At 32.4% G+C, this 23,327-nt stretch overlaps 24 non-coding genes across 24 annotated transcripts; all 24 read right to left on the bottom strand.

The window, feature by feature from the left end:
- Positions 1-97: 97 nt before the first annotated feature.
- On the bottom strand, positions 98-171 carry Trnai-aau (transfer RNA isoleucine (anticodon AAU)). Its single transcript has one exon. It is a non-coding gene; the product is annotated as a tRNA-Ile (tRNA).
- Positions 172-443: 272 nt separating this feature from the next.
- Trnai-aau (transfer RNA isoleucine (anticodon AAU)) lies at positions 444-517 on the bottom strand. Its single transcript has one exon. It is a non-coding gene; the product is annotated as a tRNA-Ile (tRNA).
- A 285-nt stretch (positions 518-802) lies between these two features.
- Trnai-aau (transfer RNA isoleucine (anticodon AAU)) lies at positions 803-876 on the bottom strand. Its single transcript has one exon. It is a non-coding gene; the product is annotated as a tRNA-Ile (tRNA).
- A 272-nt stretch (positions 877-1,148) lies between these two features.
- Trnai-aau (transfer RNA isoleucine (anticodon AAU)) lies at positions 1,149-1,222 on the bottom strand. Its single transcript has one exon. It is a non-coding gene; the product is annotated as a tRNA-Ile (tRNA).
- Positions 1,223-1,507: 285 nt separating this feature from the next.
- Trnai-aau (transfer RNA isoleucine (anticodon AAU)) lies at positions 1,508-1,581 on the bottom strand. The gene has a single exon. It is a non-coding gene; the product is annotated as a tRNA-Ile (tRNA).
- A 272-nt stretch (positions 1,582-1,853) lies between these two features.
- On the bottom strand, positions 1,854-1,927 carry Trnai-aau (transfer RNA isoleucine (anticodon AAU)). Its single transcript has one exon. It is a non-coding gene; the product is annotated as a tRNA-Ile (tRNA).
- Positions 1,928-2,212: 285 nt separating this feature from the next.
- Trnai-aau (transfer RNA isoleucine (anticodon AAU)) lies at positions 2,213-2,286 on the bottom strand. The gene has a single exon. It is a non-coding gene; the product is annotated as a tRNA-Ile (tRNA).
- Positions 2,287-2,558: 272 nt separating this feature from the next.
- Trnai-aau (transfer RNA isoleucine (anticodon AAU)) lies at positions 2,559-2,632 on the bottom strand. The gene has a single exon. It is a non-coding gene; the product is annotated as a tRNA-Ile (tRNA).
- Positions 2,633-2,917: 285 nt separating this feature from the next.
- On the bottom strand, positions 2,918-2,991 carry Trnai-aau (transfer RNA isoleucine (anticodon AAU)). Its single transcript has one exon. It is a non-coding gene; the product is annotated as a tRNA-Ile (tRNA).
- A 272-nt stretch (positions 2,992-3,263) lies between these two features.
- Positions 3,264-3,337, bottom strand: Trnai-aau (transfer RNA isoleucine (anticodon AAU)). The gene has a single exon. It is a non-coding gene; the product is annotated as a tRNA-Ile (tRNA).
- Positions 3,338-5,752: 2,415 nt separating this feature from the next.
- Positions 5,753-5,826, bottom strand: Trnai-aau (transfer RNA isoleucine (anticodon AAU)). The gene has a single exon. It is a non-coding gene; the product is annotated as a tRNA-Ile (tRNA).
- Positions 5,827-6,110: 284 nt separating this feature from the next.
- Trnai-aau (transfer RNA isoleucine (anticodon AAU)) lies at positions 6,111-6,184 on the bottom strand. Its single transcript has one exon. It is a non-coding gene; the product is annotated as a tRNA-Ile (tRNA).
- Positions 6,185-6,457: 273 nt separating this feature from the next.
- Trnai-aau (transfer RNA isoleucine (anticodon AAU)) lies at positions 6,458-6,531 on the bottom strand. The gene has a single exon. It is a non-coding gene; the product is annotated as a tRNA-Ile (tRNA).
- Positions 6,532-6,816: 285 nt separating this feature from the next.
- Positions 6,817-6,890, bottom strand: Trnai-aau (transfer RNA isoleucine (anticodon AAU)). The gene has a single exon. It is a non-coding gene; the product is annotated as a tRNA-Ile (tRNA).
- A 6,645-nt stretch (positions 6,891-13,535) lies between these two features.
- Trnai-aau (transfer RNA isoleucine (anticodon AAU)) lies at positions 13,536-13,609 on the bottom strand. Its single transcript has one exon. It is a non-coding gene; the product is annotated as a tRNA-Ile (tRNA).
- Positions 13,610-13,881: 272 nt separating this feature from the next.
- Trnai-aau (transfer RNA isoleucine (anticodon AAU)) lies at positions 13,882-13,955 on the bottom strand. Its single transcript has one exon. It is a non-coding gene; the product is annotated as a tRNA-Ile (tRNA).
- A 285-nt stretch (positions 13,956-14,240) lies between these two features.
- Trnai-aau (transfer RNA isoleucine (anticodon AAU)) lies at positions 14,241-14,314 on the bottom strand. The gene has a single exon. It is a non-coding gene; the product is annotated as a tRNA-Ile (tRNA).
- A 6,616-nt stretch (positions 14,315-20,930) lies between these two features.
- Positions 20,931-21,004, bottom strand: Trnai-aau (transfer RNA isoleucine (anticodon AAU)). The gene has a single exon. It is a non-coding gene; the product is annotated as a tRNA-Ile (tRNA).
- A 285-nt stretch (positions 21,005-21,289) lies between these two features.
- Positions 21,290-21,363, bottom strand: Trnai-aau (transfer RNA isoleucine (anticodon AAU)). Its single transcript has one exon. It is a non-coding gene; the product is annotated as a tRNA-Ile (tRNA).
- A 272-nt stretch (positions 21,364-21,635) lies between these two features.
- Positions 21,636-21,709, bottom strand: Trnai-aau (transfer RNA isoleucine (anticodon AAU)). The gene has a single exon. It is a non-coding gene; the product is annotated as a tRNA-Ile (tRNA).
- A 285-nt stretch (positions 21,710-21,994) lies between these two features.
- On the bottom strand, positions 21,995-22,068 carry Trnai-aau (transfer RNA isoleucine (anticodon AAU)). The gene has a single exon. It is a non-coding gene; the product is annotated as a tRNA-Ile (tRNA).
- A 272-nt stretch (positions 22,069-22,340) lies between these two features.
- Positions 22,341-22,414, bottom strand: Trnai-aau (transfer RNA isoleucine (anticodon AAU)). The gene has a single exon. It is a non-coding gene; the product is annotated as a tRNA-Ile (tRNA).
- Positions 22,415-22,699: 285 nt separating this feature from the next.
- Positions 22,700-22,773, bottom strand: Trnai-aau (transfer RNA isoleucine (anticodon AAU)). Its single transcript has one exon. It is a non-coding gene; the product is annotated as a tRNA-Ile (tRNA).
- A 272-nt stretch (positions 22,774-23,045) lies between these two features.
- On the bottom strand, positions 23,046-23,119 carry Trnai-aau (transfer RNA isoleucine (anticodon AAU)). Its single transcript has one exon. It is a non-coding gene; the product is annotated as a tRNA-Ile (tRNA).
- Positions 23,120-23,327: the final 208 nt, after the last annotated feature.

Here is a 23,327-nt window from a genome sequence, read left to right as displayed (position 1 = left end):
TTTTTACATTTCCTGACGTTAAGGGTATCTTTTGACGAACTTCTGTTATCTCGGACATAGCCGAAAACCTTTAATACTATAGACTATCAAAAATTCATGGCCAATGTGGGGATCGAACCCACGACATTCGCGTTATTAGCACGACGCTCTAACCAACTGAGCTAACCGGCCCTTGAAACTTACATTGGAAATTTTATATATTTATTCAAACATATCAACATGAACAATTGTCATTTTCACAAGTCTAAACGCTGGATGTTCACTTCATTTGACGGATTTTCCAGTAGACAAGGTAAAAAGCGTGGAAATCGTGCAAAAAAGGCTAAAAGTTTAAACCTACCACTTCTTTTTACATTTCCTGACGTTAAGAGTGTCTTTTGACGAACTTCTGTTATCTCGGACATAGCCGAAAACCTTTAATACTATAGACTATCAAAAATTCATGGCCAATGTGGGGATCGAACCCACGACATTCGCGTTATTAGCACGACGCTCTAACCAACTGAGCTAACCGGCCGTTGGAAACAATTTGGGAAATTTTATGTACTTATATATGGGTATCATATTCTTACAGAATTACATATAAAGAAAGGATATCTAAACTTTAGATATGTTCAAATCATGTGTACTTTGAATCTAAATGCGTGTTCTTGTTTAAAATAGTGTTGGATTTTGTGCTATTCTCATTGTGAGTCCATTTCATGGAAATCGTAAACATCACTGAACTTTTAATTTATTATTATATTCTCCTGTTGAGAATTAATATACTAGTTTAGTGGGCGACAAAAACTAGAAAAATATATGGCCAATGTGGGGATCGAACCCACGACATTCGCGTTATTAGCACGACGCTCTAACCAACTGAGCTAACCGGCCCTTGAAACTTACATTGGAAATTTTATATATTTATTCAAACATATCAACATGAACAATTGTCATTTTCACAAGTCTAAACGCTGGATGTTCACTTCATTTGACGGATTTTCCAGTAGACAAGGTAAAAAGCGTGGAAATCGTGCAAAAAAGGCTAAAAGTTTAAACCTACCACTTCTTTTTACATTTCCTGACGTTAAGAGTATCTTTTGACGAACTTCTGTTATCTCGGACATAGCCGAAAACCTTTAATACTATAGACTATCAAAAATTCATGGCCAATGTGGGGATCGAACCCACGACATTCGCGTTATTAGCACGACGCTCTAACCAACTGAGCTAACCGGCCGTTGGAAACAATTTGGGAAATTTTATGTACTTATATATGGGTATCATATTCTTACAGAATTACATATAAAGAAAGGATATCTAAACTTTAGATATGTTCAAATCATGTGTACTTTGAATCTAAATGCGTGTTCTTGTTTAAAATAGTGTTGGATTTTGTGCTATTCTCATTGTGAGTCCATTTCATGGAAATCGTAAACATCACTGAACTTTTAATTTATTATTATATTCTCATGTTGAGAATTAATATACTAGTTTAGTGGGCGACAAAAACTAGAAAAATATATGGCCAATGTGGGGATCGAACCCACGACATTCGCGTTATTAGCACGACGCTCTAACCAACTGAGCTAACCGGCCCTTGAAACTTACATTGGAAATTTTATATATTTATTCAAACATATCAACATGAACAATTGTCATTTTCACAAGTCTAAACGCTAGATGTTCACTTCATTTGACTGATTTTCCAGTAGACAAGGTAAAAAGCGTGGAAATCGTGCAAAAAAGGCTAAAAGTTTAAACCTACCACTTCTTTTTACATTTCCTGACGTTAAGAGTATCTTTTGACGAACTTCTGTTATCTCGGACATAGCCGAAAACCTTTAATACTATAGACTATCAAAAATTCATGGCCAATGTGGGGATCGAACCCACGACATTCGCGTTATTAGCACGACGCTCTAACCAACTGAGCTAACCGGCCGTTGGAAACAATTTGGGAAATTTTATGTACTTATATATGGGTATCATATTCTTACAGAATTACATATAAAGAAAGGATATCTAAACTTTAGATATGTTCAAATCATGTGTACTTTGAATCTAAATGCGTGTTCTTGTTTAAAATAGTGTTGGATTTTGTGCTATTCTCATTGTGAGTCCATTTCATGGAAATCGTAAACATCACTGAACTTTTAATTTATTATTATATTCTCATGTTGAGAATTAATATACTAGTTTAGTGGGCGACAAAAACTAGAAAAATATATGGCCAATGTGGGGATCGAACCCACGACATTCGCGTTATTAGCACGACGCTCTAACCAACTGAGCTAACCGGCCCTTGAAACTTACATTGGAAATTTTATATATTTATTCAAACATATCAACATGAACAATTGTCATTTTCACAAGTCTAAACGCTAGATGTTCACTTCATTTGACTGATTTTCCAGTAGACAAGGTAAAAAGCGTGGAAATCGTGCAAAAAAGGCTAAAAGTTTAAACCTACCACTTCTTTTTACATTTCCTGACGTTAAGAGTATCTTTTGACGAACTTCTGTTATCTCGGACATAGCCGAAAACCTTTAATACTATAGACTATCAAAAATTCATGGCCAATGTGGGGATCGAACCCACGACATTCGCGTTATTAGCACGACGCTCTAACCAACTGAGCTAACCGGCCGTTGGAAACAATTTGGGAAATTTTATGTACTTATATATGGGTATCATATTCTTACAGAATTACATATAAAGAAAGGATATCTAAACTTTAGATATGTTCAAATCATGTGTACTTTGAATCTAAATGCGTGTTCTTGTTTAAAATAGTGTTGGATTTTGTGCTATTCTCATTGTGAGTCCATTTCATGGAAATCGTAAACATCACTGAACTTTTAATTTATTATTATATTCTCATGTTGAGAATTAATATACTAGTTTAGTGGGCGACAAAAACTAGAAAAATATATGGCCAATGTGGGGATCGAACCCACGACATTCGCGTTATTAGCACGACGCTCTAACCAACTGAGCTAACCGGCCCTTGAAACTTACATTGGAAATTTTATATATTTATTCAAACATATCAACATGAACAATTGTCATTTTCACAAGTCTAAACGCTAGATGTTCACTTCATTTGACTGATTTTCCAGTAGACAAGGTAAAAAGCGTGGAAATCGTGCAAAAAAGGCTAAAAGTTTAAACCTACCACTTCTTTTTACATTTCCTGACGTTAAGAGTATCTTTTGACGAACTTCTGTTATCTCGGACATAGCCGAAAACCTTTAATACTATAGACTATCAAAAATTCATGGCCAATGTGGGGATCGAACCCACGACATTCGCGTTATTAGCACGACGCTCTAACCAACTGAGCTAACCGGCCGTTGGAAACAATTTGGGAAATTTTATGTACTTATATATGGGTATCATATTCTTACAGAATTACATATAAAGAAAGGATATCTAAACTTTAGATATGTTCAAATCATGTGTACTTTGAATCTAAATGCGTGTTCTTGTTTAAAATAGTGTTGGATTTTGTGCTATTCTCATTGTGAGTCCATTTCATGGAAATTGTAAACATCACTGAACTTTTAATTTATTATTATATTCTCATGTTGAGAATTAATATACTAGTTTAGTGGGCGACAAAAACTAGAAAAATATATGGCCAATGTGGGGATCGAACCCACGACATTCGCGTTATTAGCACGACGCTCTTTTTTTTTTTTATCTTTATTATAATCCACAATTCATATATACATATCACAGTTTTAGTTACACAAAAATGAAAACATTGCCATTAGTTATTGTCCTTTCTCTGAAACGAATCACATTTCAAACATTATCTATATAGCGTGAAATATTTGTCACGAACATAATTGTCTGATTATTTACTTTCGATACTCATATTTATATACATATACATATCATTATTATAGAAAAATATCATATCCCTATACTTATATTCAATCTCTATCTAATCTTCCACTCATCTCATACATTCACAACTATTTAAAGCTTACACAGAATACAATGAAAAATCAAAAGAGTTAGGTGTTTGTACAGTCTTATTGCCCGAAATATGACATAAAATGTTACAATCGAAATAATAGTTCGCACAGGGCTGGTCTCCATTCCACAACGCAAATAAAATCGAAAGTATTAAAATTAAGGCAATTATCAGCAATTATAAGACAAACAAACAACATCACAGTATAATTATCATCGTTCAGCAAAAGCTTTTTCTCACATTTTCTCACAGAAACATACCCACTTTCTCTCTACAAAAACAAATTACAAAATATCAATAAAAAAATTACAGTCTTTTCATTTTCACAACTTTTTCCATCTTCAATATACCTTCATTCACTTCATCATTCATAAATGGTGTTGTTCGTACATCTTCAAAATCCTCGGTTAGCACTTTGTTATATCTAGAGTACTCATGTTCCCCGGGAAGGAGAAGTTCAAAATTTTTACCACTCATATGAAACAATACCAGACGTCCTCTTTCCGTTTTTCCAATCAACATGTCCATACCGCTCCGGCTTTTTTTTAAAACAATTTTCCTTATAATTCCACTTTCTGGTACTTTTCTATTATGTTCTTTCACTTTATCACATGATTGTGCACCTGGTGACGTAGTGGATACAATATCGCTATTATTCTTTTTACTAATTGTACATTTTGTTACTAAATTGTCTCCTTATACGGTACACTTATTCTTTTCAATTCTATCAACAGTTATTCTTTGTTTACATTTTTCCACATTGTTTACATGTTTACCCTTTAAACAGGTTGGTGGCAAAGACAATTCATTACCTGTATCGATTGACAGTTCTATATTTGGACTCTCTATAACTTCAATGTTACCTGAAGTAGTAGAGGCCATAGACGGGTTATCGTCAATGTCCATTATATCTAGGGTATTTGTCGATACCTCTTCACTCGGTATTTGACTAATTTCAGATGAACGATCTGAACAAATCACATCTTTATGGTTCTCACTAATAGAACTGTTTGCATCATCAGTATTATATTCTTTCATCCGTTTTTTATCACGATTGACAGTAGAATTTGATTTTCTTTTAGTCTTATTACTATCTTGATTTGTAAAAACTATAGATACACGGGCTCTGTCATTCTCACCATGCACAGTAAATGATATATGACGAAATTGTCTACATGCGTTTTCTATAGTACTCGTTAATAACGACGGAAGTCTTTCCATTATAAATATAGTTAAAAACAGTTATACAATTCACCCTCGGGTAGCCTCTTTCAATCCAACAATATTTACCACATTTCAAACAGTTAATAAAGACGGTTTTTTCAATATCAATGAAAAGAACTTACTTCTAAAACAAGTTAGAATGTTAATAATCCATTTTTTAGCTTGGTAATCCGAGCAATAACTTATAATAAAGTAATATTTTCACTGTACACAAAAACAACGTCCTGTCATACAAAGGTCCACTCGACCATTATTAGCACGACGCTCTAACCAACTGAGCTAACCGGCCCTTGAAACTTACATTGGATATTTTATATATTTATTCAAACATATCAACATGAACAATTGTCATTTTCACAAGTCTAAACGCTAGATGTTCACTTCATTTGACTGATTTTCCAGTAGACAAGGTAAAAAGCGTGGAAATCGTGCAAAAAAGGCTAAAAGTTTAAACCTACCACTTCTTTTTACATTTCCTGACGTTAAGAGTATCTTTTGACGAACTTCTGTTATCTCGGACATAGCCGAAAACCTTTAATACTATAGACTATCAAAAATTCATGGCCAATGTGGGGATCGAACCCACGACATTCGCGTTATTAGCACGACGCTCTAACCAACTGAGCTAACCGGCCTTGGAAACATGTTGGGAAATTTTATGTACTTATATATGGGTATCATATTCTTACAGAATTACATATAAAGAAAGGATATCTAAACTTTATATATGTTCAAATCATGTGTACTTTGAATCTAAATGCGTGTTCTTGTTTAAAATAGTGTTGGATTTTGTGCTATTCTCATTGTGAGTCCATTTCATGGAAATTGTAAACATCACTGAACTTTTAATTTATTATTATATTCTCATGTTGAGAATTAATATACTAGTTTAGTGGGCGACAAAAACTAGAAAAATATATGGCCAATGTGGGGATCGAACCCACGACATTCGCGTTATTAGCACGACGCTCTAACCAACTGAGCTAACCGGCCCTTGAAACTTACATTGGAAATTTTATATATTTATTCAAACATATCAACATGAACAATTGTCATTTTCACAAGTCTAAACGCTAGATGTTCACTTCATTTGACTGATTTTCCAGTAGACAAGGTAAAAAGCGTGGAAATCGTGCAAAAAAAGGCTGAAAGTTTAAACCTACCACTTCTTTTTACATTTCCTGACGTTAAGAGTATCTTTTGACGAACTTCTGTTATCTCGGACATAGCCGAAAACCTTTAATACTATAGACTATCAAAAATTCATGGCCAATGTGGGGATCGAACCCACGACATTCGCGTTATTAGCACGACGCTCTAACCAACTGAGCTAACCGGCCGTTGGAAACAATTTGGGAAATTTTATGTACTTATATATGGGTATCATATTCTTACAGAATTACATATAAAGAAAGGATATCTAAACTTTAGATATGTTCAAATCATGTGTACTTTGAATCTAAATGCGTGTTCTTGTTTAAAATAGTGTTGGATTTTGTGCTATTCTCATTGTGAGTCCATTTCATGGAAATTGTAAACATCACTGAACTTTTAATTTATTATTATATTCTCATGTTGAGAATTAATATACTAGTTTAGTGGGCGACAAAAACTAGAAAAATATATGGCCAATGTGGGGATCGAACCCACGACATTCGTGTTATTAGCACGACGCTCTAACCAACTGAGCTAACCGGCCCTTGAAACTTACATTGGAAATTTTATATATTTATTCAAACATATCAACATGAACAATTGTCATTTTCACAAGTCTAAACGCTAGATGTTCACTTCATTTGACTGATTTTCCAGTAGACAAGGTAAAAAGCGTGGAAATCGTGCAAAAAAGGCTAAAAGTTTAAACCTACCACTTCTTTTTACATTTCCTGACGTTAAGAGTATCTTTTGACGAACATAGCCGAAAACCTTTAATACTATAGACTATCAAAAATTCATGGCCAATGTGGGGATCGAACCCACGACATTCGCGTTATTAGCACGACGCTCTTTTTTTTTTATCTTTATTAAAATCAAACATCATATAATACAAATAAAACAAAATATAAAATCAATTGTCCTTGATTGTTCTCATTATAGCTATATGCTATACTTTGTATTCACAATACTGTTATTTCTCATTTCAGGTACACAATAATTATTACAATTTAAAGACTAGAACATTGTCTGTTTCTTCTAACAAAGGGTTATCCATTACAAACTTTTTTTGAAATATATGACTCATATTATGACATCGACAGAGATAGACATACATATATGTTACATAATGTTTTAATGTATATTTAAATAATTTTATCAAATTTACACTAGAATAACCACTATTCAACAAGTTTCTCCTTCTGAAGATACAAAATCTGGCAACAGACATAAAAAAATTAAGAAAAGAATCATTCACACCTTTCATATGCCATCTCAATCCCAAAATCAATAGTTCCTCACTTCTTACTAAACTAATCTTATCTGAATCACAGTTTTCAAATATTCTAACTAATAAGGATGACAAATAATTATGAAAATCTTCAAGTTTATCACAATTCATAAATATATGCAGGATGTCTTCCTTTTCACTGCAACACACTTTACAGATATTATCATCAACTAAACCTATCTTTTGAAGTTTTACATTAGTAAAAATACAGTTATGTAACACCTTAAAGTCTAACTCAACCAAATTAGAAGGTTTCCAATACATATTGACATGTTCCCATATTTTACTGAATGCTTCAGAACTCACATCAAATTCTGATTTCCATAACTCAATACCAACAGGTTCTTCAACAATATTTTCCAACATAATAGTATATAAAGTTTTAGTACTACATAATTTCAAATCATAATGCACATTTTTACAAATAATTGAAATGTCTATTGTTCTTGGTATAGATATTCTGTGAATATAAGTGTTCACTGTGTTTTTCCATTCTACAGGTATAACATTCAACAAGTTTCTATATCTATCAACTACATATTGTACATTAACATCTTCATATACAACTTGAATCATTTCAACTATAGCATGATCAGGCAAGAAACCAGTTTTTACTTCAAAACATATATCTTTGAGACAAACAATACCAGCACCTATAAAATCGTGCCATACAATTGTTCTGTTATTAAAAACAATATTTGGATTAACAAACAAAGGCTGGTCATAAATATTTTCTACAGACAATGGAAACTCTATTTGTTTCCTTATACAATTCAGTGCTTGAAAAAATTCTTGATAAACAACAGGCAGTTTTTTCAATTCACAATTAGGTATCACAGTATAAAAAACATTATGACAAAGTTTCATCTCATAAATTGAAGATACAAAATACTTAAATGTGTATTTCCATAACACTTCATATTCATCATCTAACAATCTACCTAGAAATTTTAGCCTAAAAGCATAAATTTTACATTTGATATCAGCAACATTTAAACCACCTCTACTTTTATCATCTACTATACAGTTGTATTTTACTAAGTGACATCTATTTTTCCATATAAAATTCACACAAAGTCTTTTTATCTCTATATAAGCCCATTCAGGTAATGCAGTTACAAATAAGGCATACCAAAATCTAGATAACATCAGTGAATTAATTACACTAACCCTGCCATGTATAGTTAATCTTCTCAACAACCATATGTTGAGAAGGGATTTTATCTTAACTATCTTATTTTTCCAATTCATTTCATCACACATTTTTCTATTTTTTCCAATAAAAACTCCTAACAGTTGAAAATAATCTTCACAAACCTTAAGACCAATATAGTCTTTTTCTACTGCAGATAAAGTACCAGTACCTAAACATAATATCTCTGATTTTTGTCTATTTATTTTAGCACCTGTTGCTTTGCTATACAAATCAAATTCCTTAAACACTTCAGGAATTGATTCCTTATTACATAAAGACAAAGTTGTATCATCAGCATGTTGATAAATCAAACCAATCTTATTACTATTTGGGATATTAATTCCCTTTATATTTACATTTTGTACAATTTTACAATGCAGAGGTTCTGCAACAAGTACATACAATAAAGCACTTATAGGACAACCTTGCCTAATACCATTCTTTATAACAAAATACTTTGTTAAAAAACCATTACATTTCACTGCACTATTTATACCATTATAAAATATGCTAATCCATTTCACAAATCTATCACCAAAACCAAATTTCTTCAGTACTTCTAACAGATAAGTATGACTAACTCTATCAAAAGCATTTGCTTGATCTAATTTTAAAAAATATCCCTCAAGATCATCTCTTTCAACAAGTTCCATAATATCTCTTACATTTGAAATATTATTTGAGATATCTCTTCCAATAACACAACAAGTTTGATCTTCAGAAATTATCTTTGGTAATACATACTTTAATCTATTTGACATTATTCTTGCTAAAATTTTGTAATCTACTTGTAATAAAGATATTGGCCTATAATTTTTCAAAAAATTCCTTTCTCCTTTTTTCTTATAAACTAGACTTATAATTCCACATTTCATTGATCTACTTAAAATACCTTCTTCTTCAATAGCATCAAACAATTTCAGTAACACATATTTTAATTCAGAATAAAATTTACAATAAAACTCTACAGTTAGTCCATCTGAGCCTGGACTTTTATTTTTAGACAACTGATTAATAGCTTTACATAGTTCATCTTCTGTTACATCATCATTACACATAGTGTTATCATCCTCATTTACTGTTTTTGTAACATAATTTAACAATTCTGACATCTTATTTTCATCAGTAGTTACACATGAATATAAGTCACTAAAAAAACTATGTTGTAATTCTAAAATACCTTCAGTATCTGACACAGTATCACCATTTTCATTTAACAATTCTTTTATAGCATTACTCTCTTGTTTATACTTTTCTAAATTTAGAAAGTATTTTGTGTTTTTATCAGACTCCACAGCCCATATAGCTTTAGCTCTTAAGACAGCTCCTTTACACTTTTCTATTTCAAAATTTGACAGTTCTAATTTCAGACTTTCTAATTTGGCAATATCAATTACCATACCACTAGCTGCCTTTGAACAAATATTATTGATTTGCCTTTCTAATTTATAATACTCTCTCTTATTTTGTTTAGCTAAATCAGATGACAATATCTGAGAATATCTTTTAATTCTATATTTTAAATTATCCCACCAAACTAAAAAATCTCTATGAAATAATTCACTTTCTTTTTCTTGTGATATAATATCTTTGACTCTTTGAACATATTCTTCATTAAACAACAATGTATTATTCAAAACCCAGAGTCCAGGACCTCTTTCGATACATGTACAATTTAAATTCATGATAACAAAAGAATGGTCACTCATACTAGTAACATTATAATACAAACTTTGTACAAAAGATGACATATTCCTACTTATAAGAAAATAATCTATTCTACTTTGTTGTAGTTTACCCTCTGAAATTCTTTTCCAGGAAAATATTTGACAATCTGGGTTTCTAACCCTCCATATATCATATAAATTATTATCATTCATCAATTTAGAAAGTTTTCTATAGGGTTCATCATTCATATGACATGTTTTACTCCCTCTATCTAACACAGACAAAGAAGTATTAAAATCACCTCCAATAATCAAATTATCTAAATCTTTAGTATAATCTATCACAAAATCAAAGAAGTTACATCTATCAGAAACGACATTAGGTGCATACAAAGAAACCAAATTCACCAATGTATCATTCTCATGATAAGTCACATGAATAAATCTACCTTGTTTATCTTTATAAATACATTTTATTTTATCTTTATAATATTTGCTAACTAGAACAGCTACACCCTGTCTGCCATCCGTACCATTACTATAATAAATATCACCTTCATACATATGTTTCATACTTTGAATGAAACCATCATCCCAAAATGTTTCTTGTAGTAATACAATACCAAATTTTCTGTCTTGTACAATACTTGGAAATCTTTGTAAATTTACAACATTTCTCATACCATTACAATTCAAACTACATATAACAACCATTACAAAAAATATTAAACAATGACATATATTTCTATCCATTTTTACTTCTTGTTTTTTTTTTTGGACAAATTTCTAACAGTTTGACTATTCAGATTTGGAGCAACATTAAGTTTTCTCCTCCTATCTTTCATTTCTTTTTTTCTAATTTTTTTCAACATTTTAACACTAATACATTTTTCCTTTCCACTATTATTAATTTTAGTCTCTGTATCTAACTCCACATCAGAACAGACAAGTGATTCCGTATAACTACTTGCACCTTCAACAATGACTTCTTCGTCATCATCTAAGGTGCTATACTCATCATCTATATTTATCGACTGCTCCTCTGTTGACATCTCTTCATTACACTCCTCTGTTACAACAACGTCAACAGAAGAGCATTCTTCATTTTTTTTCTTTTTCACAACATCATCAGAATCACTGTCTGCTCTCTTGTTTTTCTCTTGAACCTGTTCAATAGCATTACTATCATCATCACAATCATAACCATCATCAAAAATTTCTTCATCTCTGTCCAATTTCCTCTTCCTACTGTCTTCCTGTATTCCACCACTATTGACATGTACCTCTGCTACAATAGTTTTAACATTTTTGTGAGAATCATCTACTATTTTCAACTCTGTTTGTTCATCCTCATTTATGTTTTCACTACTTTCTGCATCATCATCCTTAACTACCTCATTTTCATCATTGTTATCCTTATCACCATCAATGTTTTGATCCATACAGGTACAATCTTTCAACAAATTCGAGCAATTTGCACAATTACATTCACATGGTTGTTTTTCACAATCCTGACATGGACACACGCATGATTCTTCATGGCAGTACATACAGCTACAAACACACGGGTAAAGTTCACATTTTGAACAAACACAGCTGCATACCTTATTGCCACAGACTCTACATTTGCAATTACAAAAGAATTTGCCACATTCTTTACAATTTTTTGACGCATGAGGTGTCCTGTCCTCCATTCCAGGAGCAACCCGAGCACAAACACACAATAGTGGTAAATTACTGCACGACTTGCATTTTGTTGCTTTACAATACCTCTTTGAATGTCCAACCGCACCACAGCCATAACATTCAAAATGAGGACAACTATTTTTCATATGATCCGGCGACGAGCATTCCGAACATACTTTTGTTTGATTGTTGTGTTTTAGTCTGAAATATTTTGTATCAGATCCTATTTTGAACGGTATTGTCCAGGGTAACGCTACTAAACCTGGAGGGAACTTACATCTCATGAACCTAGTACCATCCGCAACTTGTGTACCAGGGACAGTTCTTCTATAAATCGGAGATACGACATTGACTCCTTTTATGGCTAATTTAATACGAATATCTTCATCTGGAACATAAGACGGCAGTTTCATAATAGACACAACAGTAATATCTGAATGCATCAAGCTTACTGAATATTCCCGACTTCCGATAGATACACCACCCATCATCTTTAAAGCATTCTGTTTACTATCCATAGTGACATCGTACGACGATGCATCATGCTGAACCACAGCTAAAACAGTATTAAGACCTGTGATAGTCTCAACTTCTTCAATAATTAATCTCTCTTTAACCACATTTGTATTTACCCGTTCAATCCTTATAGTACAATCCCTTGAGTACGCTTTATCTCCAACAACATAGTTCTGTTTCTGTCGATTCGGAGATCGAAAACGTTTATTAGTCACCTTATCCATTTTTCCGAACGCAAAACACAAATTCAGAAAAACGAAGTAAGACACGTTACTGTCCCCTTCAAACTAAATCCCCTCCCCCTTATCCTGTTTGCCGATAAACAGGGATAAGGGTACTCAAATAAGTCAAAATACAGTCAAAAACGTTCTTTTTGCATTAATAAATACTATGTACAACAATTCGAGTGGAAAACATTCATCCAAACTCACCAATTTCGGAATTTTTATAGAGTCCTATAAACACTACATCTTGACCTTTCGGTGCGTTCGAACCATCACGACATTCGCGTTATTAGCACGACGCTCTAACCAACTGAGCTAACCGGCCGTTGGAAACAATTTGGGAAATTTTATGTACTTATATATGGGTATCATATTCTTACAGAATTACATATAAAGAAAGGATATCTAAACTTTAGATATGTTCAAATCATGTGTACTTTGAATCTAAATGCGAGTTCTTGTTTAAAATAGTGTTGGATTTTGTGCTATTCTCATTGTGAGTCCATTTCATGGAAATTGTAAACATCACTGAACTTTTAATTTATTATTATATTCTCATGTTGAGAATTAATATACTAGTTTAGTGGGCGACAAAAACTAGAAAAATATATGGCCAATGTGGGGATCGAACCCACGACATTCGCGTTATTAGCACGACGCTCTAACCAACTGAGCTAACCGGCCCTTGAAACTTACATTGGAAATTTTATATATTTATTCAAACATATCAACATGAACAATTGTCATTTTCACAAGTCTAAACGCTAGATGTTCACTTCATTTGACTGATTTTCCAGTAGACAAGGTAAAAAGCGTGGAAATCGTGCAAAAAAGGCTAAAAGTTTAAACCTACCACTTCTTTTTACATTTCCTGACGTTAAGAGTATCTTTTGACGAACTTCTGTTATCTCGGACATAGCCGAAAACCTTTAATACTATAGACTATCAAAAATTCATGGCCAATGTGGGGATCGAACCCACGACATTCGCGTTATTAGCACGACGCTCTAACCAACTGAGCTAACCGGCCGTTGGAAACAATTTGGGAAATTTTATGTACTTATATATGGGTATCATATTCTTACAGAATTACATATAAAGAAAGGATATCTAAACTTTAGATATGTTCAAATCATGTGTACTTTGAATCTAAATGCGTGTTCTTGTTTAAAATAGTGTTGGATTTTGTGCTATTCTCATTGTGAGTCCATTTCATGGAAATTGTAAACATCACTGAACTTTTAATTTATTATTATATTCTCATGTTGAGAATTAATATACTAGTTTAGTGGGCGACAAAAACTAGAAAAATATATGGCCAATGTGGGGATCGAACCCACGACATTCGCGTTATTAGCACGACGCTCTAACCAACTGAGCTAACCGGCCCTTGAAACTTACATTGGAAATTTTATATATTTATTCAAACATATCAACATGAACAATTGTCATTTTCACAAGTCTAAACGCTAGATGTTCACTTCATTTGACTGATTTTCCAGTAGACAAGGTAAAAAGCGTGGAAATCGTGCAAAAAAGGCTAAAAGTTTAAACCTACCACTTCTTTTTACATTTCCTGACGTTAAGAGTATCTTTTGACGAACTTCTGTTATCTCGGACATAGCCGAAAACCTTTAATACTATGGACTATCAAAAATTCATGGTGGGGATCGAACCCACGACATTCGCGTTATTAGCACGACGCTCTTTTTTTTTTTTATCTTTATTCAATAAAACATATAAAATCACAATTCACATTAATGATAAAAGAATAAAATATTCAATAGAGTATCACAGTATTTTTTAACATGTCATTAAAAGTTAAATATCAAAACACCATCTATTTCAGTCATTTTACAATTATTCTTTAGAAAGTTCCTTTCAAAAATGTTCATCTTGTTTACAATCTTACAATACACATGATAATAAGAAATATAATGTTTCAGTGTATACCTGAAAAATCTCGTAAGATCTATATTCTTGACATCCTTTTTGATCATTTGTCTCCTTTTGAAAACACAAAGTCTTGCAACAGAAAGAACAAAATTAACAAAATATGTATTTACATCAGTATAAGTACTTGTCATACCAAGCAAAAACATCTGTCTATATCCTTGATTGACCAAGACATCAAATTCACATTTCTCTAGAAGTTCACATAAAAAAACAAACATATAGTTATGAAAAACATCTAGATCTTGACATTTCAAAAATAAGTGAAACAAATCTTCCACTACAGATTTACAACTATCACAAATGTCTGAGTCAGAAAGTCCTATTCTTTTTAGTTTCAAATTTGTAAATATTCTATTATGAGCAATTTTAAAATCTAATTGCACACAGTCTGGCGATTTCCAATAGCAGTGAACACTTGTCCATAAGAACTTAAAAGGAACATATTGGACATTAAAACTTTCTAACCAATATTGATGAACAACAGGTTCAATATAACATTTATCTACTAATATACCATAAAAATCTTTTGTTTTACAACATACAAAATCTTTTGTTTTGTTATTATAATTTACAATAAACAATGGAACCTCATCACAGTTAACTGGTTTTGTTTCATTTAATATCACCCTTTTCCATTCATTTGGTATACATTCTAGCAAACTATTATATTGCTGTCTTAGTTTATTACAATCTACATTGTCATCAACATTTTCAATCATTTCATAAATAGCATTAAAAGGTAAAAAACCTGGAACCACTTCATATGCTACATGTTTCAATTTGGTAATTCCAGCTAATAAAAACTGTTTCCAAAGTATGCATTTACCATTCACCTTGATGGATTCATTCAAAAAAATTGGTTGATTAAAAATATCAACCGATCGTATATCAATATCAACATAAGGTTTAAAATATTGCCATGCATCAATGATTTCCCTATAAAACACAGGTATGTTTGTACAGTCTTTCTTTTGTAGCAATAAAAATAAACAATGTACACCTAGATTTGTATTGTGTATCTTGTTCAAAAAATATGTCATAGTGTATTTCCATATAGCATGAAAATCCTTATCTAAAAATCTTGTCAAAAATTTTAATCTAAATGCTAATAGTTTTAAATAAATATCAGGGTATTTTAACCCTCCATCAGTTTTGGCTCCTATTATCGTTCTATATTTGATCAAATGCGATCCATTATTCCATAAAAAATCTAAACATATCTTCTTGATTGACTGTAAAGCCCAATCAGGAATGGAACACACTGCTATTGTGTACCATAACCTAGACATCAATAGTGAGGATATCACATTAGCTCTACCAGATAATGTCAATCGTCTCTGCTTCCATAAATTAACTAACATTTTAATTTTACTAATTTTATCTTTCCAATTAAGATCATCACAAAATAATTTATTTTTGCCTACATACACACCTAATATCTGTATACAATCTACAGAATATTTCAACCCTATTTGCTGTATTTCTGGTACATTAATTTTTGCTTTACCAATACACATAATCTCCGATTTTGACATATTTATCTTTGAACCTGATGCTTTTCCATAAATTTCAAAAATATTCAATGTTTCATTGATAGACTCTTTATTACATAATGTGAGAGTAGTGTCATCAGCATGTTGAAAAATAACAGCTTTTTCATCACAATTAGGTATATTAATACCTTCAATGTTTAAATTATTTCTAATTGCACACTGCAAAGGTTCGGCAGAAAGCACATACAAAAGAGCACTAATGGGACATCCCTGTCTAATCCCATTTTTAATTTTAAAATATTTTGTAGGAAACCCATTACTTTTAACAGAACTTTGAATGTCTGTATAAAAAATCCCTACCCAATTTACAAATCTATCACCAAATCCATACTTTTTAAGAACCTCCCTTAAATAAGTATGCCCAACTTTATCGAATGCTTTCTCCTGATCCATTTTAAGTAAATAACCCTCCAATTCTTCACTTTCTATAAGGTCAAGTACATCTCTTATATTAGCAATAGTATCAGCAATATCTCTACCAGGTATACAACAAGACTGACATTTTGATACAATTTTACATAAAACTTGTTTAAATCTATTAGCCATCACTTTGGCTAATATTTTATAATCTACCTGAAGGAGTGAAATAGGTCTATAATTTTTCAAAAATCTTTTATCTCCTTTTTTCTTAAATATTAAACTAATAATTCCACATCTCATAGACCGAGAAAGCTTTGAATATTTTTCAATTTCTTCAAACAATTTCAATAGAATGTCTTTCAGTGAACTAAAAAAAGTACAATAGAATTCAACTGTAAGACCATCAGAGCCAGGACTTTTATTTCTAGCCATTTTCTGTAATGCAAATTCAATTTCTTTTACTGTTATATCATTATCACATAGATCTACATCCTCCTGATTTATTTTAGTATTTACATTTTTTAAAAATTCTTTCATAACCTCATCATCTGTTTTAACAGAAGAATACAATTTATTATAAAAATCATACTGTGTATCTAAGATACCTTCAGTATTAGTAACACTCTCATTGTTTTCATTCAATAGTTCCTTAATGCAATGTGACTCTTGCTTTTGCTTTTCCATTTGTAAAAAATATTTAGTGCATTTATCACTCTCAGTAGCCCAAAAAGACTTAGAACGCAGGATTGCTCCTTTACATTTTTGTTCTTCATACACTGACAAATCTAATTTCAAATTTTCATACTGAGCCACATCTATAACTTCTCCTAGAGCAATTCTCTCTGATATTCTTTTCAACTTATTTTGCAGTAAAAAATATTCTGCATTCTTTTCTTTTTGAATTCTTTTTCCAAATACTTGACTAAATTTCTTGATTTTATATTTCAAATTATCCCACCAAATGAGAAACTCTGAATTAAAAAGTGTGCTTTGTTTTTCTTCCTCAATGATATTTCTAATTTTTGAAATATATTCTTCATTTTTCAAAAATGTATTGTTTAAAATCCATAAACCTGGACCTCTTTCAATTTTTTCAAAATTCATTTTCATTTCAACAAAACAGTGATCACTAATTGTAGTATCAAAATGATATACACTCTGTACAAAGAATGTCAAATTCCTGTTCAATAAAAAATAATCTATTCTTGATTGTTTGAGTTCACCATTGTAAACCATTTTTCTTGAAAATACAAGTTTATCTGGATTTCTAAATCTCCATATATCGTATACATTATGATTAAGCATAATATCATTTAACTTTTTGACCGATACATCATTTTTGTGCACAGTTCTACTACACCTGTCTTTGCCATACAATGATGTATTCCAGTCACCAGCAATAATGGTATTTTCAAATAATTTCATATAATCATTTAAAAAATCAAAAAAATCCGCCTTTTCATTTACAATATTAGGCGCATAGACATTCATTATATTATAAATACTATCATCATATTCAAACTGTAAATGTAAAAATCTACCATTGTTATCTTTATATATTTGTTTAACATTTGCACACAAGTTTGACTTCACTAATATGGCAACACCTTGCCTATTATTTGTCCCATCACTGTGATAAATATCACCATTATATAAATGTTTAACATTTTGTACAAGTTGGTCATCCCAAAACGTTTCTTGAAATAACATAAAATCAACATTTTTTTCAGACATAATAGACACATACTTTTTAAATTTGTCTATATTTCTAATACCATTACAGTTGTGACTTACAAGTAGAACCATCATTTTAAGTAAAAAAATACATGTTTTATGATGATCCATTATTAACATTTTTTCATAGGGCGTCGATCTTACTCTCATTTTAGCACTATTCACATTAGGAGTATGCTTAGTTTTATTCCTTCTCTTTACTGGTGACTTTTGGGATTGTGTCTGAGAAAGCCCATCGCCCCCCTCAGACACATCCATTAAAACTTCTATCTCGTGATCTTGTCCATCAGTACCTGAGGCACCAACAGGCGAGATATTATCTAAATCTCCGATTCCAGTTCTGGTGACATCACCACCAGAAGAGGAATCAGCAACATTATGTTCATGTATAATAACTTCAGTTTGAATCTGAGTAGAATCATGCTTGTTTTGATTTTCATGTACAATAGTTTGTTTAACAATTTTATCATTTTGTTCATTTGTAACTGTCATATTATCAGAAGTATCTTGACTGTTTTCTTTCTTTTCATCATCTCTTTCATCTACCACTATGTCTTCATCCGAGTCCGCAGCCTTCGAAACATCACCATTCACCACTTTACCATTTACCAATTTACCATTTACCACTTCACCATTCACCAATTTACCATTCACCGCTTTACCATTTACCACTTTACCATTTACCACTTCACCATTCACTACTTCACCATTCACCACTTTACCATTTACCACTTTACCATTAACCACTTCATCATTCACAACTTCACCATTCTCAATTCCTCCATTCACTACTTCACCATTCACCACGTCACTATTCGCTTTGTCATCATTCACTGCGTCACCATCCACCACGTCACCATTCACCACGTTATCATCCTCTTCACAAGTGTTTTCTTCTAAGTTTAAAATGTCAGTATCACCATCTTTATTGTTTTCACTCATCATCTGATCATTGTCATCTCCATTAACCTCGACGATTTCATCATCCTCATTACTAGTATGGTCGTTGTTATCTGCTTCCACAGTTTTAATTTTAGCCTGCTTCACATTTTCATCGACATTTTCTGATTTTCTTTTTTTCCGCTCAACATTTTCCTTCTTTTTACCCACATTCATATCACTTTCTTTATCAGTCCCATTTTCATTAGTGTCTGTCGTTTCTTTCGTCAAATCTCTATCCGTGTTGTCAGTGCCGCATTTGCAGAGATTGAAGGCTAACTTACATCCTTCACAAGCACAAACGCACGGTTCTTTTCTACAATATGGACAAATTTTGTCAATTTTTCCACACCAACATTTCGAAGGCAGACTCCGACAAGTTTCACATTTGGGCGCCTTGCATTCCCTCATTTTGTGACCTTGTTCGTCACACCCATCACACACTAACTGTGGGCATTTTCTGTATTTGTGATAAGGCGATCCACACTTATTACAAAGTGACTTTTGTTTATCATGCATCACTCTAAAGTATCTATCTCCGCTAACAGTTTTGAATTTCATACTCCATGGTAAAGATACAAGCGTAGGTGGAAATTTTACATGCACATACCTCGTACCATCGGCTACTTGTGTTTTAGGATGAACATGCCTGAAAACACTCGATTTTATCTCACAATTTCTAATTTCTAGAGCGTCAATGATATCTTGATCTTCAATATTAGCAGGTAAGTAAATAAATGACACAACTACAATTTGATTAAATTGCAATGTACATTCAAAATTTTCATTATCAATCTTAAGTCCATTTGTCAGTTGCCAAGCACTCTCTTCCGAATCTGTTGTTATTTCATAACCATTATTGTTATCAACTGGAACAACAGCTAAAACTGTGTTCTCTCCACATATCTTTTCCACTGTCTCTATCACAGTTTCAGCATTAAAAGATGTGTTTGGTATGTCATGTACATGAAGAGTACATTCTTTCTTATAATGTCTATCGAGTCTATGAACATATCGTAGCGACTTTTTTTGTCCTCTTGATACATCTTTTGTCCTTTCTGAACTCTGTTTTAATTTATTATTCTGCATTATCACTATAGGTGTTTATCAGAACGCACCCTTTACAACTGATTGGTTATAGGTTAAACCCTAATGTCAAAGTCAGGCGCACCGAAACACCCCCCTTATCCTGCACAACAAAAGCAGGAATAAGGGGTTAAAAAGTCTGTATTTCAACTAATTCCTTATATTTTACACATCAATGTCACAAAATAAAGATATTGTACAAGTTTTTCATCAACAATTTGGCTTTTAACTCACCAAAATAGAAAAAATTCCCGGACCTCACAATGTAAACATCCTATTGATTAGTGCGTTCGAAAATCAAACCCAATCTTTTGACGAACTTCTGTTATCTCGGACATAGCCGAAAACCTTTAATACCATAGACTATCAAAAATTCATGGCCAATGTGGGGATCGAACCCACGACATTCGCGTTATTAGCACGACGCTCTAACCAACTGAGCTAACCGGCCGTTGGAAACAATTTGGGAAATTTTATGTACTTATATATGGGTATCATATTCTTACAGAATTACATATAAAGAAAGGATATCTAAACTTTAGATATGTTCAAATCATGTGTACTTTGAATCTAAATGCGTGTTCTTGTTTAAAATAGTGTTGGATTTTGTGCTATTCTCATTGTGAGTCCATTTCATGGAAATTGTAAACATCACTGAACTTTTAATTTATTATTATATTCTCATGTTGAGAATTAATATACTAGTTTAGTGGGCGACAAAAACTAGAAAAATATATGGCCAATGTGGGGATCGAACCCACGACATTCGCGTTATTAGCACGACGCTCTAACCAACTGAGCTAACCGGCCCTTGAAACTTACATTGGAAATTTTATATATTTATTCAAACATATCAACATGAACAATTGTCATTTTCACAAGTCTAAACGCTGGATGTTCACTTCATTTGACGGATTTTCCAGTTGACAAGGTAAAAAGCGTGGAAATCGTGCAAAAAAGGCTAAAAGTTTAAACCTACCACTTCTTTTTACATTTCCTGACGTTAAGAGTATCTTTTGACGAACTTCTGTTATCTCGGACATAGCCGAAAACCTTTAATACCATAGACTATCAAAAATTCATGGCCAATGTGGGGATCGAACCCACGACATTCGCGTTATTAGCACGACGCTCTAACCAACTGAGCTAACCGGCCGTTGGAAACAATTTGGGAAATTTTATGTACTTATATATGGGTATCATATTCTTACAGAATTACATATAAAGAAAGGATATCTAAACTTTAGATATGTTCAAATCATGTGTACTTTGAATCTAAATGCGTGTTCTTGTTTAAAATAGTGTTGGATTTTGTGCTATTCTCATTGTGAGTCCATTTCATGGAAATTGTAAACATCACTGAACTTTTAATTTATTATTATATTCTCATGTTGAGAATTAATATACTAGTTTAGTGGGCGACAAAAACTAGAAAAATATATGGCCAATGTGGGGATCGAACCCACGACATTCGCGTTATTAGCACGACGCTCTAACCAACTGAGCTAACCGGCCCTTGAAACTTACATTGGAAATTTTATATATTTATTCAAACATATCAACATGAACAATTGTCATTTTCACAAGTCTAAACGCTGGATGTTCACTTCATTTGACGGATTTTCCAGTTGACAAGGTAAAAAGCGTGGAAATCGTGCAAAAAAGGCTAAAAGTTTAAACCTACCACTTCTTTTTACATTTCCTGACGTTAAGAGTATCTTTTGACGAACTTCTGTTATCTCGGACATAGCCGAAAACCTTTAATACCATAGACTATCAAAAATTCATGGCCAATGTGGGGATCGAACCCACGACATTCGCGTTATTAGCACGACGCTCTAACCAACTGAGCTAACCGGCCGTTGGAAACAATTTGGGAAATTTTATGTACTTATATATGGGTATCATATTCTTACAGAATTACATATAAAGAAAGGATATCTAAACTTTAGATATGTTCAAATCATGTGTACTTTGAATCTAAATGCGTGTTCTTGTTTAAAATAGTGTTGGATTTTGTGCTATTCTCATTGTGAGTCCATTTCATGGAAATTGTAAACATCACTGAACTTTTAATTTATTATTATATTCTCATGTTGAGAATTAATATACTAGTTTAGTGGGCGACAAAAACTAGAAAAATATATGGCCAATGTGGGGATCGAACCCACGACATTCGCGTTATTAGCACGACGCTCTAACCAACTGAGCTAACCGGCCCTTGAAACTTACATTGGAAATTTTATATATTTATTCAAACATATCAACATGAACAATTGTCATTTTCACAAGTCTAAACGCTGGATGTTCACTTCATTTGACGGATTTTCCAGTTGACAAGGTAAAAAGCGTGGAAATCGTGCAAAAAAGGCTAAAAGTTTAAACCTACCACTTCTTTTTACATTTCCTGACGTTAAGAGTATCTTTTGACGAACTTCTGTTATCTCGGACATAGCCGAAAACCTTTAATACCATAGACTATCAAAAATTCATGGCCAATGTGGGGATCGAACCCACGACATTCGCGTTATTAGCACGACGCTCTAACCAACTGACCTAACCGGCCGTTGGAAACAATTTGGGAAATTTTATGTACTTATATATGGGTATCATATTCTTACAGAATTACATATAAAGAAAGGATATCTAAACTTTAGATATGTTCAAATCATGTGTACTTTGAATCTAAATGCGTGTTCTTGTTTAAAATAGTGTTGGATTTTGTGCTATTCTCATTGTGAGTCCATTTCATGGAAATTGTAAACATCACTGAA

Source organism: Mytilus galloprovincialis, chromosome 6 (genome assembly GCF_965363235.1).
Source record: "Mytilus galloprovincialis chromosome 6, xbMytGall1.hap1.1, whole genome shotgun sequence".
In the NCBI taxonomy this organism is placed as follows: Eukaryota; Metazoa; Mollusca; class Bivalvia; order Mytilida; family Mytilidae; genus Mytilus; species Mytilus galloprovincialis.
This window is presented reverse-complemented; position numbering and strand designations above follow the sequence as displayed.